Here is an 18,697-nt window from a genome sequence, read left to right on the forward strand (position 1 = left end):
TCTGGGAAGGGGCTGCAGCCGGGCTCCGTGTCCTTGGTTTCCACCCACCTGGGGCGGGGAGGGAAGGAGAAAAGAGCAGGAGGACCTCAGAGAAACAGGCTCAGCAGCATGATCCTGTGGAGGCAGATCCTGGCAGGTCCATTGAGCTCAGCCCTGACTGGCAGCAGCTCTCCAGGGCTTCAGGCAGGAGTCCTTCCCAGGCCTACCTGGAGATGCTGCCAAGGAGTGAGCCTGGGACCTTCTGCAGGCCAAGCATGTGCTTGACCACTGAGCAACGACCCCATTCCCTCTGGGGGATAGATCAAGGGCGGGGGGGGGGGTTGGTTTCTATCAATCCCCACACTTGCAATTACCAGGCACTCAAAGAACAGCAGACCCTGCGGAACAGAGCGGTCAAAACTCCCCTTTATTGAGCCTTGGGGAAGATCGATGAGACGAGTTGCCAAGCAGCGTCCTCTGCTGACACTTGGCGTCCCGCAAGGCAGCGGAAGTGCGGATTTCGAAAAATGAAGAATTATTGATTGGCCATGGCCCCTCCTCCACACGTCATGGGAGACGCATTGGGGCATACCCCAAACCTTGGAGTGTGTTTTTAAAGCTGCTGCAAATAGATTTTTTTTTAACCCGGGAGATAATTCGTGCTAAGCTAGAATTGATTGATTGATTGATTGATTGAGGAAGTGCCGTCAAATCGGTGTCGACTCTTAGCGTCCACATAGATGGATTATCTCCAGGATGATCTAGAACAAGGTTTCTCAACGTGTGGTTCCCCAGATGTTATTGGACTTCGACTCCCATAATCCCCAGCCCCAGTGGTCTTTGGTTGGGAATTATGGGAGTTGAAGTCCAATTACATCTGGGGACCCACACGTTGAGAAACCCTGATCTAGAACAGGGCTGCTCCACTTCGGCCCTCCTGCAGCTGTTGGCCTACAATTCCCATAACCCCTGGCTGTTGGTCACTGTCACGGGGGATTATGGGAGTTGTAGTTCAAAAACAGCTGGGGGGGGTGGCCTAAGTGCAGCAGGCCTGATCTAGAATGAAGCTAGGATGCATGGCCCTCATTTGGGGGGGGGGGGGAACCCGAATCGTGTGTGAATCGTGCTGATCTGTAAATCGGGCTGATCTGTGACCTGGCGCACTCCTTTCTGGAGGAGAGGCCAGCCAAGAGCCAGGTGTGCCAAAGTCCCAGGTCGGGCAGGGAAAGACACACCTTGGAGAAGCTGCTGCCCGTCAGTGTAGAGCAGGGCAGGATTCCCAACCTGGAGCTCTCCAGAGGTTGCTGGACTACAACTCCCATCATGCCCACAGGGGTGCATTGATAAATACATAGGCGAAGGAAGGTCAGCCAACTTGGAGGAGGAGGAGGAGGAGGAGGGGCCAATTCTGAGGGGTGGGGGAGACCGGAAGGGCGGCCGCTCTAGGACGCCCCCGCCCAAGGCCAAGCGGCGGCTGCTCTGCTGCGCATGCTCACGAGGAGCCCCCGAGGCGACTCCTTCTGCCGCCCAGACGAGCCAGACTGACATCCGTGCTGCCAGGCTATGCCAAACGCCACGGAGGCTTCAGGGCGGGCCACTGGGCCTGCGCAGCCACCGGGACAGACATGCGCAGAGGGCGCAGAGACGCAAAGCCTCGGCGGCGGGGGGGGGGGGGAGAATTCGGGCGGGCTTTCTGCGCTCCTCCCCGAGCCCGCGCCTCTGATTGGTTGGCGGGGTGACAGGCGCATCACTGATTGGCGAGCAGCTGGGCAGCGGGCTCCGCCTCCCGCGGCTGAAGCTCGCGCCACCCGCGCGCCACGGTTTGAGGGAGAAATCATTGGGAACAGCTGAGGCGGCGAGAGCCGCGCGAGGAGGAAGACCGGCAGGGCCGAGAAGGCGAAGCTCCCCTCAGGAAACAAGGGGGCCGGGGCTGGGGGGCGGGGGAGAGGCCCTCCCCGGGGAACTAGGGGGCTTCACGCCCCACATTGCAGCAGGAGGGGGGCTGGGGGGCTCTCCTCGCGGAACTAGGGGGCTTCACGCCCCACATTGCAGCGGGGGGGGGGCCAGGGCTGGGGAGGAGAGGCCCCCCTCAGGGAACTAGGGGGCTTCACGCCCCACATTGCCCCTGCTCGGCTGCTGAGGAAGGCCAGCCACAAGCCTCTAAGGGGCAGAGAAATGCTGTGAGGGGAGGCTGTCTCCCAGACAGGGCAAGGAAGGGCTCCGTGCCCAGCAGTGGCTTTTACCTCAGCAGTTTAGTGAGAATAATTCATAAACAGGCATGGAGGAAAAGCTGTCTCTAAGCTTGCTTCTAACCCTCTGGGGGAAGGGCTCTGTGCCCACCTTTAGCTCACAGGCAAAAATTTTCTGAGGGGAGGCTGGCTCCAGGACAGGGCAAGGAAGGGCTCCATGCCCAGCCTTGGCTTTTACCTCACCCAAATAATGATAATAAATTTCTATTGCTTCAGAAAAAGGAGGAGGAAACCACTCCAGCCATGCTACTCAGCCAGGCTAGGGCTTTTTAAAAGAATGCTTTGTGGGAGAGTGGTGGGATTACGGTCTTCAAGACCCCTGCCAAAAGCCAGTTTCTGAGGGGAAGGGAAGTTTCTGAGTGGGGAGTTCATCTCCCTGCTTTGGCTTCATCTTGTGCAAAAAATAAAAATAAATGAAATCTAAGGGGAAAGGAAGTTTCTGAGTGGGGAGTTCATCTCTCTGCTTTGGCTTCATCTTGCCAAAAGAACTCAAACCCCTTCTGAGGATGCTGCAGCCGTGCTGACGTGTGCAAAAGCCCGGCCACCTCACTGCCCACATTTGTAGCATTTGTCTGCCGAGGGCAACACGCCACAGATTCTCCCCGTCCTCAGAACACTGGGGCGCCACAGTCTTCTGCATCACGGTGAAAACCTGTCCACTCTTAGCGCGTTCTTGCTCTGTGCAGACAAATGCTAGAACTGTGGACCGTGTAGGGCAGGACTTCTGAGCGCAACGGCACAGGGGCTGTAGCAGGAAATTCCCTGAGGCCAGGGGCTGCTGTGTAACTACAGACTGGCCCTTTTAGTCTGAGAAAACTGGGTGCGACTTGAGGCTGTCCAAAGAAACCTGAGGCTCCTTTATTCTCCCGACAGCTGTGTATGGCAGCATAATTCCTAAGAGAGTGGCTGGCTTGAATGGAACACCCTCCCTGCGCATTAAAAGGCTTAGGCTTCTAGATACTCAGAACACTTTTCTGAGGCAGCATAATCTCTAATTTTCAGGCAGACTTGTATGGAACATGCTTCAGGCTTCTTAATTCTCTCAAGAGAAGAGAGGGTTCTCCTTATATTCTCTCAAATTCTTTTTAATGAGTTATATCTTTTCATATTTGTGAACTGCCTAGAGCTAACTGGAAGAGGGGGTATAGACACTTAATGAAAGAATGAATAAATAAAACAGCTGTGGGAGTCAGCATAATCTTTATAGGGAAGGATAATCTCAAATTTAGAACCTGTCTTTAACTGAACATTTTTCATGTGTGTTCTCTCCCCACAACATCGCTTGGAGGACAATTTAGCAAAAAGAAACGGAGTTGGTGCATGTGTCCCTACGACCCACAGACCGGAGTGCTGCTCTTGGAGCATTTTTTCCTCCCAAGGGGCCAACGTGGCAGGTAAGGCTCCAAAAAGAGAATGCTAATTGTACAGGAGAAAATCTACCAGAATAGAATCCCTAGCTGTGTCATTGCCTTTTGGGATGAGGCTTTTCCTCAGAGGACTGAAGAAAGGGTACCTCAAATGTTCCTCCGATTATATATTATGGAGTATTTTATTTTTTCCATTTTATATCCCGCTCTTCCTGCAAGGAGCCCAGAGCGGTGTACTACAGACTTAGGTTTCTTTCTCACAACAGCCCTGTGAAGTAGGCTAGGCAGAGAGAGAAGTGACTGGCCCAGAGTCACCCAGCAAGTCTCATGGCTGAATGGGGATTTGAACTCTGGTCTCCCCGGTCCTAGTCCAGCTCCACTGGGAGCAAATACAACATGACGAACACATCACAACACGAAACGGCAGCATCTCTAAAATGGTGGCTGCCTTGAATGGAAGAGGCTTCATGCCTCTTCAAGCAGCTTTGGGGGAATTGCCAAGAAGAGACACAATAGCATATACAGGTTGTATTCTGCCATTTTGAGAACACGCTTCACGCGTGTTGGGAGCTTCAAGCTTCGCAACTCTTTTCTTGGGCTGCATACAATCTAAGATTGTGGTTGCCCTAAATTGAAGTGGCTTCAAGCAGCTTTTGGGGAATTGCCAAGAGACACAATACCATGTACAGGCTGTATTCTGCTATTTAGAGAACACGCTTCATGCGTGTTGGGAGCTTCAAGCTTCTTTAGTCACGCAACTCTTTTCTTGGGCTGCATACACTCTAAGAAGTTTGCTGCCTTGAATGGAAGAGGCTTCATGCCTCTTCCATTGTGTCCCCTCGACAACCCTGCGTGGCAAACCGGGCCAGAGGAAACGGAGTCGGGCCAGAGGAAACGGAGTCGGCACATGTGTCCCTACGATCTCCAGGCCAGAGTGCAGATCTTGGAGCATTTGTTCCTCCCCAGGGGCCAATGTAGCAGGTAAGGCTCCAAAAAGAGAATGCTAATTGTACAGGAGAAAATCTACCAGAATAGAATCCCTAGCTGTGTCATTGCCTTTTGGGATGAGGCTTTTCCTCAGAGGACTGAAGAAAGGGTACCTCAAATGTTCCTCCGATATATATTATGGATTATTTTTTCCATTTTATATCCCGCTCTTCCTCCAAGGAGCCCAGAGCGGTGTACTACAGACTTAGGTTTCTTTCTCACAACAACCCTGTGAAGTAGGTTAGGCTGAGAGAGAAGTGACTGGCCCAGAGTCACCCAGCAAGCCTCATGGCTGAATGGGGGTTTGAACTCCGGTCTCCCCGGTCCTAGTCCAGCTCCATTGGGAGCACATACAACACGACAAACACATCACAACACCAAACGGCAGCATCTCTAAAATGGTGGCTGCCTTGAATGGAAGAGGCTTCATGCCTCTTCAAGCAGCTTTGGGGGAATTGCCAAGAAGAGACACTATACCATATACAGGTTGTATTCTGCCATTTTGAGAACACGCTTCACGCGTGTTGGGAGCTTCAAGCTTCGCAACTCTTTTCTTGGGCTGCATACAATCTAAGATGGTGGCTGCCTTGAATGGAAGAGGCTTCATGCCTCTTCAAGCAGCTTTGGGGGAATTGCCAAGAAGAGACACAATAGCATATACAGGTTGTATTCTGCCATTTTGAGAACACGCTTCACGCGTGTTGGGAGCTTCAAGCTTCGCAACTCTTTTCTTGGGCTGCATACAATCTAAGATTGTGGTTGCCCTAAATTGAAGTGGCTTCAAGCAGCTTTTGGGGAATTGCCAAGAGACACAATACCATGTACAGGTTGTATTCTGCTATTTAGAGAACACGCTTCACGCGTGTTGGGAGCTTCAAGCTTCGCAACTCTTTTCTTGGGCTGCATACAATCTAAGATGGTGGCTGCCTTGAATGGAAGAGGCTTCATGCCTCTTCAAGCAGCTTTGGGAGAATTGCCAAGAAGAGACACTATACCATATACAGGTTGTATTCTGCCATTTTGAGAACATGCTTCACGCGTGTTGGGAGCTTCAAGCTTCTTTAGTTCCGCAACGCTTTTCTTGGGCTGCATACACTCTAGGAATTTAGCTGCCTTGAACGGGAGAGACTTCATGCCTCTTCCATTGCGTCCCCTCGACAACCCTGCGTGGCAAACCGGGCCAGAAGAAACGGAGTTCTATAGTCAGGGCAACTCTACAGTGGGTTTCCCAGAGTCTATTTCTTGGCAGTTTGATTTTGAGTTCTTGGCACAAGACAATGGTAGCATTTGTATAGTTCTGGTATGTCACAACTTTTTTTATGTGTAGAGAAGCTTAAAGAAGGTAATGTGCTTGGAAGAAATTTTATATTCAGTGACAAGGAAGACTTAGATGGTGTGTGGGGGGAGTGCTCAAATGTAGCCTGCATCACTAGTGTTTCGGTATTTTAAAACAATATTCTTATCTTTTTCACACAGCTCATAATTAATCTATGGAATTCTCTGCCACAGGATGTGGTGATGGCCACCAGCTTGGATGGCTTTGAGCAGGGTTTAGACAAATTCATGAACTCTTTCAGTGGCTACTAATCTTGATGGCTATATGCTATTTCCAGGTTCAGAAGTAGGGTATCTCCTAATACACAAGGAGAAACCTCAGGCACTTATTGAAAATTTAAAATAAATATTGCGCTCATTAAAAGAGGATAAAACAGTAACAGACTACAGAGTTCAGACTAAGTAGAGTTCTGCCTGAACGCCATCTTGGCTCCTCCCTGGGTGCCTCCTAATACCAGCTGCAAGGGAAGAAGAATAGGAGAGGGAGCACACCTTCACCTCCTAGTTGTGAACTTCCTGGAAGCATCTGATGGGGTACTCTGGGAAACGGGATGCTGGACTACATGGATTTGGGCCTGATCTAGCAAGGATCTTCTTATAGTCTTGTTCTAATAGTGAAATGCACAAGCGGCAGGCCTGCTGGGGATACATGACTTTAGCTTATTTTTTTTAGGAGGAGAGCCGGTCTTGTGGTAGCAAGCCTGACCTGTCCCCTTAGCTAAGCAGTCGGCGCATATGTCCCTACGATCTCCAGGCCGGAGTGCAGCTCTGGGAGCATTTTTTTCTCCCAAGGGGCTGCCTTGAATGGAACACGTTTCATGTGTGTTAGCAGCTTTGGGCGAATTGCCAAGAACAGACAATACGATGTACATGTTGTTTTCTGCCATTGAGAGAACACGCTTCAAGCGTGTTGGGAGCTTCAAGCTTTAGTCCCGCAACTATTTTCTTGGGTTCAGTAGTTCAACTGTAGAACTATTTTCTACACTCATGCCTCTGGTGGCTGCCTTGAATGGAAGAGGCTTCATGCCTCTTCAAGCAGCTTTGGGGGAATTGCCAGGAAGAGACAATACGATGTACACTTTGTATTCTGCCATTTAGAGAACACGCTTCATGCGTGTCGGGAGCTTCAAGCTTCTTTAGTCCCGCAACTCTTTTCTTGGGCTGCATACACTCTAAGGTGGTGGTTGCCTTGAATGGAAGAGGCTTCATGCCTCTTCCATTGTGTCCCCTCGACAACCCTGCGTGGCAAATCGGGCCAGAAGATACGGAGTCGGCGCATGTGTCCCTATGACCTCCAGGCCGGAGTGCAGCTCTTGGAGCATTTTCTCCTCCCAAGGGGCCAACGTGGCAGGTAAGCCTCAAAGATACTGACTGGGCCAAGCTAAAGAGAAAACCATATATGACAAAAAGAATTCTCAACATGTGAGACCATATAACAGAAAAAATCTCAAGCTCTACCAGCACCTTCTAAGATAAGGCTCTTCATCAGGACTGGAGAATATATATACAAACCACATTGATAGTCACAAGATAATATAAAACTGAAACAACTGTTTAAAGTATGTTATTCCAGAACTCTTATATGTTCTCATTAGGCCATCTTTACATATTAGAAGATAAGCATGTAATATTGCCAAAACTTCAAAATAAAATGCCTAGTTTCTTTCCCAACAGATTTCACAAAAGGCGGCAACCACACACAAGCCAAGGAAGGAGGAAAAGAGTCTCTTGGAAGAACCAAGAGGCAGCGACACAGAAGCCACAAAGGAATTAGGGTTTGGCTATCTATGACGATGCACAAGATAGCCAAAGCAAGGGCTGTGTTCCTCACTGCCCTGAATGCTCTGTCAATCCAGGGGCCATCAGTAGAAACTTCAGGCTGCTTTGTTCTCTCACCACCTGTGGAAGGCAGCATGATCTCTCATTCTGTGGCTGCCTGGAATGAAACACGCTTCATGTATGTTACAAGCTTCAGGCGTCTTTATTCTCCCAACAGCCTTGTCAAGCTGGATATCCTCTAAGATGGAGACTGCCTTTAACAGGACACACTTCATGTGTGCTGCATGCTCAGCAGCCCTTTGTGCCATGTTTGGAAAGAAGAAACAGAGTTGGCACACATTTGCAATGACCTCCATGCCGGAGTGGGGATTTTGGAATGTTTTTTCCTCCCAAGAGGCCTGTGTGGGAGGCAGGATCAAAGACGGGCTGGACCAAGGTAAAGGGATCCCACCCCCGTAAAAAATAGAACTCCCAGGGTGGTGTAAGAGACAATCAAACAGGAACTAGACTAATGCCTGCTATGATGAGGCTCTTCAGCAGAGCACTGAAGAATCTATACCAAATAGGTGTTGTTATGGCTGACAAAGCAGACTAGGTTTCTCAGTAGTTACCCCTCAATGGTTACTCTAAAGGACGACTCAATTTCAGTAGGGGTCGCATTGGGTAATTTGGCCAGGATGTCAGCGGGTATTCATTATGCATTGATTTTTGCAAGATGAGATGAAACGGCTGTGAAACTAGTTACCAAGAAATCAAAGATTTCATCCTTAGTGAACTTCTCATATTCTAACAGAAGAATGTGGTATTGCTCACACTTTAAAATCAATGACATGCCTTTTTCTCTTCCAGTGGGTTTCAAGAAAGAGCACAAGGAATGAGGAGGACACAGAGGACAAGACAAGCTGACCTGATCAATCTTGTGACGAGGAGGCGCATTGTCCGAGAATTGAAGTATTCAACATAGTTATTCAGTTTTGCTCATGATAGTTCTTCAATTTTATTCAAAATATAAATACGTGTAAATACTGAGCATACATATTTATTTCACACTGATTGTTACAAGAGAATGTAAAAATGAAACTGTGAAAAGTATATTCACCAAGCTTTGCTCACACTTCATATAAATGACTTGACTTGTTCTATTCCAGCAGATTTCAGGAAAGAGCTGAAGGAGCGAGGACAAGACAAGCTGTCTCAATCTCTTTCGTGATGAGGCTTCATCAGAGAACTGAAGAACATATACAAAATATAAAGATGTATACAAATACTGAGCATACTTATTTATTACATACCGATTGTCACAGGAGAATAGAAAAATGAAACTCTGAAAATGTATTACTCAGGAAATCTAAGGTGTCATCCTTCATAAATGCCTCATACTCTAACATCATGTGGATTTGCTCACACTTCAAATAAATTATGTAACTTGTTCTTTCCCAAAGGATTTCAAAAACAGACCAGTGGAGGCGACAAGAAACAAGCCACGCCAAGCAAAACTGCATTACCCTTTTAGGTCTTTTTTTCAGATTGGTCTCAAAACGAGTGGCTGGCTGCTGCAAATAGAGGCTTCAAGCGAGAGTTGATTTTGTCCTTGACCCTGTGAGGTAAGTTAGCCTGGAATAATATGTGCTGGCTTCAAGGGTTCATGCCTAAAAAATAAGAATACATTTGCTTAAATTGTTTGTATCCTGTCTATTCAAGAGCCTTAAACAACCATCTCTTCAGCCTGGCTTTTAATGATATCTTGTTTTAATCTTAATTTTAATTAGATTTAATCTGTTTTAAATGTTTCTTGATTTTAATTGTTTAATTTGGTGTTTTTTTATTTTAATGTAAACCAGCCTGAGCCAATGAATGAATGAATGAATGAATGAAATAATAAATATTCAACAAAATGCTATTCAGGGCTGCTTGCCCTCTCTTAAATGAAAACCACCACCACCCCCTACTAAATGCAAAACAACAACAAAACCCACTATTAAATGCAAGCTCCCACACTACTAAATTAAAAAAAACACTACTAAATGCAACAACCCCCCGCAAAGCCCACTACTAAATGGGGAAAAACCCCACCACTAAATGCACACACTCCACTAATAAATGCCAAAAAAAAATTCACTACTAAATGCAATAAAACAGAAGATAAAATAGACAAGAAAAAAGAGCATTCACAACTAAAAACTGAGTATTCTAAACAGGAGTTAAAAAAACAACCACCATTGGCTCTGTTCACCAGCCATTCTCATTGAACTCTGTTGGTACATTACTCGTCAGGTTTTTTCACCCGTCAGGCATCCTTTTTCACTTGACACAGATGGGTAGACTAGTGGATTTTCTGAGCCCTGATTCTAAACTTGGATTGGAGAAAAATGGAATTTTTTCTTGGTGCAGATCTCCTGACCTAGCTGCTTTGCGTGAGTATTTGTTCAGTGAATCTGAAAAAACTATTATTGTGATGTTTGAAACTAACATTTAACACATTTGTTAAAGATTTGTGGTAATGTTTTATTTTGAAACATGAATTATTTGAAATGATGAAAGAATGTTAATATGCCCATATATTCTCTTTTTACCCAGCAGGTTGACTTGTATACAGTGCCATGTGGATGGTGCATAAATCCCTGCCAAGGAGGATATTGCAAGAAATCGGAAATGTATAAAAGTGGCTACTGTCAGAGGGGTATATATTAACCTATGTCTAGATATGCTTTTGATTTTCTTTTCCCCTAGCAATCAATCAATGTATCTATAGACCAGAAAAATTTCCCCTACCAGACTGATTTACATAGACGGCCATGTGGATTGTGGGTAAATCCCTACTTAGGAGGTTATTTGAAGAAATCCAAAGTGTATAAAAGTGGCTGATATCAAAGAGGTATGTATCAACTCCTATTTAGATGTTTTTACTCCCTTATTAGGATGCTAGATATACAGTTAAGGTGACTCTATTTAAAAGTCTTCTGTCTGGATGATTTTCCTCTCAAAAGAGACTTGTGCTGACAGGCTGAAAGTTGCTCTTACAATAAGTGATGTAGGGACATAGGAGCTGAAGTCCTATGGTCAGGGTGAAGTGCTGGTAACCTCTCCCCTGTAGCCTCCAAAGAAAGAGGAGGACTTTCTGCAACTGGAAGAAAAAAGATGAAGTCTGAAGAAAAGATTCACTGTGGAAGGAGCGGTCGGCTTGCCATGGACTGTGATGCTTTCTTGCTCCACGTTATTGATAGCCAGTTTAATTTATTGTTACCTTTTAAATTGTTGTTCTGTATGTGAGCATTCTGTGCATTCAGTATTTCTGTAAAGCCTTTGTGTAGAACCCGGGTTCTTCCTTTTGTAATGTATTTTAAATGTATGGAGAATTTTTGTTGTAGCTGCTACGCTTCTGATCAAACCTATGATGTTGAAGAGCAATTCTGACAAGATGCAAAACAAGGGAGCCTTCTTCCTTAGCAACCTGTGGTAAATCCACGGGGGCTGCTCCAAGGACAGCAATATCTGACATTTTGCTTGACAGAGAATCCCACAAGTGGATGATGCGTTGTGTGAAAAAGTGTTTGTTGGTTGGTTCTAGAGGTGGTTCCTATCCAATTGCCTGGGATGACCTCTGGTTCTAGTGTGATGTGAGAGGGAGAAGAATTTCTCTCCATCCTCTTTCTCCACCCTATGCCTGATTTTATAGACCTCGATCATGTCTCTCCGCCGTTGTCTTTTTTCTAAACTAAATAGCCCCAGGTGTTGTAGCCTTGCCTCATACGAAAGGTGCTCTAGGCCCCTGGCCATCATGGTTGCCCTCTTCTGCACCTTTTCCAGTTCTACCATGTCCTTTCTCCTTGGGGTTTTTTGTCCCAATGTGTATCACTTTACACTTGCCAACACTGAAGTGCATTTGCCACTTTGTCACCCACTCACCCAGTGTGGAGAGATCCTTTTGGAGCTCCTCACAATCCGTTGTTGGATTTCACTACCCGAAAGAGTTTGGTACCAGCTGCAAATTTGGCCACCTCGCTGCTTACCCCTGCGTCTAGATCAGGGATTCTCAAACGTGGGTCCTCGGATGTTTTTGGACTTCAACTCCCATAATCCCCAACCAAAGGCCACTGGGGCTGGGGATTATGGGAGTTGAAGTCCAAAAACATCTGAGGACCCAAGTTTGAGAATCCCTGTTCTAGAGCATTTCTAGGGCAGGGTCTTCCCTTGGGGGCCAGAGAACCGACCAAGCCCTCTTCAGTGCAGCACCCTTCCCCTGCCCTCCCCTTTCCCACCCCGAGGAACGTCTCTGTGGGTTCCTTCCAAGCACTCCATCCTCCCCCTCCTGATTGGGGGCCTCACAGACCAAGGGCAGGTGTGGGGTTCTTCTGGTGGGCCTTTCCACAGACTCTCTGGCACGTCCAAGACCAACATGGCAGCCTTAGGAAGCACCTGTGAGAGAACAGCTTCTGTTTTCTCCCAGTGTGAGAACTTCTGGCTGTCATGGGGTGCAGCACTTGCTGTGAAGGTGGGAGAGGAAAGAAGGAAAGAAGGCCTTCCAGCACCAGGGCAAGGTGGAATTAAACGGCTCTCCTTCACTTAAGCTGCCTCCATTGAGGTGGGAGACCATTTGAGAGGCCTCATCCTTGGGTCCCCCCCCCCCTTGCCCCTTTTATCTTGAACAGCCTGGTAAGGCAGGCTCAGCTGAGAGAGAGAGAGCGGGGAGCCCAGAGCCAGCTGTGTGACTTAGTGGGGACTTGAAGTGGGGTGTGTGTCTTTGTCTCTAACCATTGCCCCACTCGGTGCTGCCAGCATAAGGCTCAGCACGCAAAGAGAGCCAGCAGGGGGAGGCAGCCTCCAGCACCCCGATGTTCCTGAACTACAACTCCCAGCATTCCCAGGCAGGGCATCCTGGGAGTTGCAGGCCAGTCACAGCCGGAGTCCGGCTCCTGAATCTGAAATATTCAACAGTCCAAAAAGACAGAACAAGGTGGAGGGAGCGATTCCCGGCAGCAGGGAACACACAGGAAGGGATGGGAAAGGAAACGGTGCAGGAAAGCGCCAGGGGAAGCTGCCTTGTGTGGATGAGTCGGGACCTTGGGCTCTCTGGCTCAGGACTGTGCTCTGACCGGCAGCAGCTCTCCAAGGTTTCAAGCAGGACTCCCTCCCAGGCCCACAAGTTACTGGGAGAAGCTTCCGGGCATTGAAGCTGGGTCCCCCTCCTGCAGGCCAAGCCGGGGCTAGTCTAGGGCTGCGCATCATCCCTGCAGGGGCATCTCTCTCGCAGGGCCCCCCCCCCCAGGCAGTCTCTCATTCAAATGCTAAGCGGAGCCGGCAGGGGAGGGAGCCCGGAGGAGGAGAACAGCAGCAGCCGTGGTTAGGGGGTGGGTGGGTGGGGTGGGGGCTTCACCCAAGGAAAGCCCTTCGGGAGAACTGTGCGGCGCCTGCTGCGCTTGCATGGAGAGCGTGGGGAGGCAGGCTGCGCGCGCAGCTCGGGGGTCCAGGCAGGGTTGCTTTCTGGCTCACGGCTGGACCCGCTCCTCCGCCCGCCACCTGCAAAAGCACCTGCGCATGCTCAGCAGCGAGCGTGCACGAGCGAGACTCCTGTAGCCCCGACCAGGCAAAACCGCGACAGACATCCATGCTGCACGTGGGGACCCTCCTCCTCCTCCTCCTCCTGGGGACGGACCCTGTTCCCTCCCAAGCTGCACGGAATGGGGGCGGGGAACACACCGGGGGGCCCTTTGCTGTTTTCCCAGGCTCGGGGCGCCCTTCAGCTGTGCAAAGTCTCTTAGGCCCGAGATCGGGGACTGTCTGTGGCCAGAGGGGTGTGTGGGGGGGGGCGTGGAGTGAAGATTTGGGGAGGGCTGGAGAAGGAGCCCGCCTGCCATAAAGAGGGAGCTGTGGAAAGCGATTCCCAACCTTGGGTTCCCAGGTGTTCTTGGACTTCAACGCCCAGAATCCCCAGCCCCAATGGCCTATGGTTGGGGATTGTGGGAGTTGTAGTCCAATGACGTCTGAGGACCCAGCGTTGGGAATCCCTGCTCCAGACAGCCAATGCCTCCTTGTCTGGGCGCTGCCCCGCACCCCCCCTCCTCGTCACGTGGCCCGAGGGAGGCAGTGGCTCCCCTCCCCTCCTGGCAAAAAATCCCCGGCTAGCTTGGCACAGAACCATCCTTTAACTCGTGATTCTCTTCATTGAGCAGGAGGAGAGCAACTGGCCCTCTCCACCCCCTCGCAGCATCCCTCCAGTGGTTGCCGCTGGTGTCTGCCTTGTGTTTCTTTTTTAGATTGTGAGCCCTTTGGGGACAGGCGGCCACCTTATTTATTGATTCTTTCTCTGTGTATACCGCCCTGAGCCCTTTTTGGAAGAGCGGTATAGAGATGGAGGAAATAATAATCTATAATAAAAATGGCAATGATGGGGGCGGAGCCCAGGAGTTGGCGGAGAGAGGCGAGGGCCTGACGTCACCGGCTCCGCGCCATCGGGGAGGGAGGAGCCAATGGCCGCCAAGGTCACGCCCCTTCCCCCCGTCGCCGGGTGACGTCAGAAGCCAGCGCCCCAGGGCCTGTCAGTCTCTAGGGAGAGGCGGGGCGCCGCCTGTCGGCCGGCGCTTCCGCTTCCGCCACCTCCTCGGTGCCCGCCGGGATGGCGCTGCGGCTGCCGCTGGAGAAGGCGGCCTGGCGCCGGGTCGAGACGGTGCCCGCCTCCCGCGTCGCCCTCCGGCCCTGCCCCCGCGGAGCCCGCAGGCGGGTGAGGGGAGGAGGGGCCTCCTGCGCCCCCGGGCCCCGCCTGCCTGCCTGGGGCTGCCCCTCGCTCGGCCAGAGGGAATGGGGCTGGGGGGAGGAGAGGGAGGGCTGCCTGCCTGGGTCTGGCGGCCGCTAGAAGGCGGCCTAGGGGTGGGCAAGTCCCCTCAGGGGCAGGCCTCGCTCTAAGCAGCAGCAGGAGGAGGATCAGGGGGTGGGAGTGGGGTGGCCGCCCAAGGCCCCCAGGAGGTGGGCCTGCCCCTCTGCCTTGGCCCGCAGGGGAGATGCCGAGGACCCAGAGAGGCTGCCTGTGTGAGCCCGGCCAGGGCTCCCCCTGAGGGGGTGGATGGCGCTGCTCTGGGGAGGGTCAGGGCGCCGAGGCCAGTGCCGCTTCCCAAGGGTTGGCCCGCTGGAGAGGGTCTTGCTCCTGCGCAGCTCCTCTCCCTCTGCCTGTCTTCTCTGGGGCCCCAGCCCAGCCTCCTCCCCACAGAGGAGCTGTCGGTGCCTCAGTCTGTGGGGTGCGGCGTGGCCCCAGGCGCTCTCAGTGTCCGTGGCCTCTCCCTGGTCCTTCCCCTGAGGACTTCTGCCTGCCCGCTGAGGGGGTTTCCAAAAGCCCACGAAAGCTTCTGCTCAAAGGAAATTCGTCTTCAAGGCGACACCAGCTGTTTAGTCTGCTGCTGCAGCAAGACCCCCCCCCCCCACACACCCCAGCACATTTATCTGAAATATTTCTGTACCACCCAAAACTTGAGTCTGGGTGGTTTACAATTAAAACCATTTAAAATCTTAAATCAGTTAACAATTGAAATCATGTCAAAGACTAAAAACATTTAATTGCTCTTACCATTCATTGTTTTGCACCACCTTAGTTGTGAAGTTCGCTGTGCGCCCCCCCCCCCCCGCGCGCTTAGCTTACTGGGAGATGAACAAGCTTGCCTGTGCAGGGCTGGCCCTGGGCAGAGAGGGTGGGCCGGAAGCCAGACAGACCACCAGTCCTATCCCCACCACTTCAACACTGGCCGAGAGAGAGAGAGAATCTGGCTCCTGAGAGAGTTTCCTGGGCATCTTGACTAATACAGTGAAGGAGCTTTGGCAGTTCAGAGCTTCCAGGCAGCCGCCTTTGGGTCTTGAGACGGGGAAGCAGGAGAAGAGCTGGAAACATGGGGTGGGGCACAGTCCCCGCAGGGTGTGTGCACACGTGTGTCTGTCCACATCTGCCTTCTCCAAAGTGGCGGCAAAGGCAGGGAGCGTCAGACTGGTGGGGTGTTGCAGCAGCTGGGAATGTGGCTCTTCTGGGGTGAATGGGGGTCGTTTAAGGAGATAGCCGCCTTCTGCCCCAACCCGGCAGTTCTCTAGAACAGGGAGGGAGGAAGATGAGCATTTCTACAGCATGCTAAGAGCACAAAACAACTGCCCCCCACCTCCAGTCTGGCTCTCCATTTCTCTCTCTCTCAGATGTGGGCTTGTGAGGAGGAATGTCACTGTGAACCACACGCTTCAAGGAAGGGCTTTTTGAACCAGGATGCAGCCTGCAGCTACGCTTAGGAACATGGCAGCTGGCAAAAGTGGTGCTGCAACCCCTTCTGTGCTGCTGACACACAAGAGAAAAACCTTCTTTCCATCCTGGGCCTTTTGCCCAAGAAATCTCAAGAACCTAGAAATTTATGTGCAAAGCATTTCTAAATGGAAGAAGTGAAAACCCCACCAGCTCTTTACTCACTAAATACTTTTTGTTGCCTCTGTGTATCTCTTGTTGGACTCCCCTTGAAGCTAAAGATGTGAAGTGCCATTTGTACCCTGGGTCTCTCACCAAACAACTCTCAAGCCTGCAAAGTTTCTTGGCAAAGCAAAGCGTCTCTAGTTGGAAGAAGTGACAGCCCCAGAAGTCACCAATCCTGATGTTTCACTTTGGGAAACTTGAGTGAAATGTTAGTTGGCCTTATTGTCTAATCTTACTCTTGATTACTTCTTTTTAGGCAAATAAGATAATAATTTGCCTTGGTACTGAACTTTTATCTTGAATGGCACAAGGAGGGCGAGTAGGAGATTGGGGCTGAATATGAAAAGAATTTCTAATTTCAACCCATTGCTCTAATTGTTATTGCTCTCCGGATAAAGGACACTGCTAAAGGAAGAGTTTAATAAGGATATAAAGGAGTCTAGTAAGGATTAAAGAACTAATTCCTATGCTTTGGCACATTATACTCCCCCACCCCACTTTATAAGCATGTAATATGCTTAGTAAGATATCTGGATGGGAGCGGGGGTGGGGGGGGGAGAGCCCTGAACGTAAACATTTAGTAGCTCTTTCATGCTTTCTTCACATTTGTAACTGGATTCACTTACTCCCTAGTTCTGGGAGAGAGGGAACATTGGTTTTGGTTCTCCTCACTCTTTTGTAGAATTCTGTTTAACATTGTCTTAGTTGGTTTAACCTGGTTACTTTTCTCTCTCACCTTTTTGGTGGTGATTTGGAGGATGGGGAGGGAAGGATAGTTCCTGGGTTTAGTTATGAATGTATTTCAATGCTAACAGTTTCTGCCAAAGATGATGTATTTCGACTCAAGGCCTATGATATAACATTAGTCCAATTGGTTATAGCACTTGCAGTTGTTGACATGGGTAATCTGTCCTTTAAAGATGGGTGATTTAAATATTTTTTCAGTTAATTGTAATGGCTTAGTTTCTTATCAAACATTCTAAGGTGTTTAAAACAAAGGACAGATATAATTTTTCTTCAAGAAACACGTACTAAAAGAGGAACAACAACATTGTTTAGTTTAATTATCCTCATCAGGGATAGCAGCTGGAAGCTCTAAGTCCAAAGGAACTGCCACATTGTTTTCCCCAAATTGCTGATTTACACCCTTGAAAGACTATAAAGATTCTTTTGGTCAGTTTGTATATATTGAGGGCACATTTTTGGATAAACCCTTGTTACTGTGTTCCATATATGCCCCAAATACTCTGTCACTGAAAATCTCTTTTAAAAACTTCAAAGTATTAAGATTCAGGTTTGGATAAATGGGTGTGGTTTTAACTTAACCATAAACCCTGCTTTGGATAGGTCAGCCTCCAAGTATACTCCCAATATTTCTACTTCTAAGTTCCCTATAGCATATCTCTCTAAGGAAGCTAATTTGGTAGTTCCTTGGCAGTTGTTACACCCAGGGGAAGGGGATTACACATTCTTGTCTGCCAGACATGAAACTTGTTCTAGGATTGATTATGTTCTCATCTCCAGTTCCCTACAGAATGATATTCAAGATGCTATTAGTGATAAAATTTGGACAGATCACAATTGGATAATATGCTCATTAAGTTTTGAAAGTTCTAATAACCCAATTTCTTGGTTGAAAACTTATTTATTATACAATAAAGATATATGCAAAACATTGGAAGATTGACTTTTAATTTAACTCGGATTGTTGATTCAGCCCAGCCACAATTTGGGAAGCATTTAAAGCAATATTTCATGGAAAGGGGATTAACCAGCTGCATACACTTCCAGGCTCCAGAACTGTAAAAAATAAGAATATTATAATAATAAACCAAGCAAAAACATATATGCTGAACATAAAGAAATAAAGCCGAACCTCCTATTAGAATCACACTCTATTAGAAAACAGCTACTCTTTCTTTGGCAAATTATGAAAGAGGTGCTAAAGCAAGCAAAGTTCTAGCTAAGTGCATAAGCAAGAAAAGGCAGTCCAAAGCCATCAGATTGATTCCATCCACAAACCATGCCAAATGAATGGTTTGCTCCGTAGACCTCTCCAGAAAGTTTGAAAAGTTTTATCCTAATTTACAGTCCTCTGAATTACCCACTTCAGATAATACATCTAACTTTTAAACCAATTCCATCTCTTCGAAATTAATTCAGACACATACAGCAGACTATTCCATTGACTGGCGGCAGACTGCATCTGGAAACCTATTAAAAGGTAAGTCCACCCCTTACTTAGATACTAGATCCCCAATACTGCCCCTCAGAAGAGCCCTGGGACTCCACACACTCAGCAGGGCTTCTGCTCCCTCTTCCTTCCCCATCAGTCCTGGCAGCAAAAGGATCAACACAACAGATTAGAGCAAACACAGAGACCTTACCTGGTTGATCAAGACCAGCTTTCCTCCTAACAGGTCTACTCCAGTGGAGTTGCTGGAGCAGCAAAGGGAGCCTGTGAACTGACTGAGGGTTTATAAAGAGTCATAGCCCCGCCCCTTCCTGTCTGCTGAGGCCTCCTCGGGAGTAGGGCTAAACTGAGGAAGGGGCGGGCCTTTCAATGAGTA

At 49.0% G+C, this 18,697-nt stretch overlaps 1 long non-coding RNA gene across 8 annotated transcripts; it reads left to right on the plus strand.

The window, feature by feature from the left end:
* Nucleotides 1–2,004: 2,004 nt before the first annotated feature.
* Nucleotides 2,005–17,802, plus strand: LOC128335954 (uncharacterized). Of its 8 annotated transcripts, none has more exons than XR_008311790.1 (5): nt 2,005–8,132; nt 8,546–8,647; nt 8,845–9,300; nt 9,971–10,571; nt 15,863–17,802. It is a non-coding gene; the product is annotated as an uncharacterized LOC128335954 (long non-coding RNA). The 8 variants fall into 8 exon arrangements; XR_008311785.1 differs by lacking the exon at nt 15,863–17,802 and having other exon boundaries at nt 9,971–10,110; nt 10,274–11,054; XR_008311787.1 differs by lacking the exon at nt 15,863–17,802 and having other exon boundaries at nt 9,971–10,110; nt 10,277–11,054.
* Nucleotides 17,803–18,697: the final 895 nt, after the last annotated feature.

The sequence above is a fragment of the Hemicordylus capensis genome, chromosome 12, assembly GCF_027244095.1.
Source record: "Hemicordylus capensis ecotype Gifberg chromosome 12, rHemCap1.1.pri, whole genome shotgun sequence".
Taxonomy (NCBI): domain Eukaryota; kingdom Metazoa; phylum Chordata; class Lepidosauria; order Squamata; family Cordylidae; genus Hemicordylus; species Hemicordylus capensis.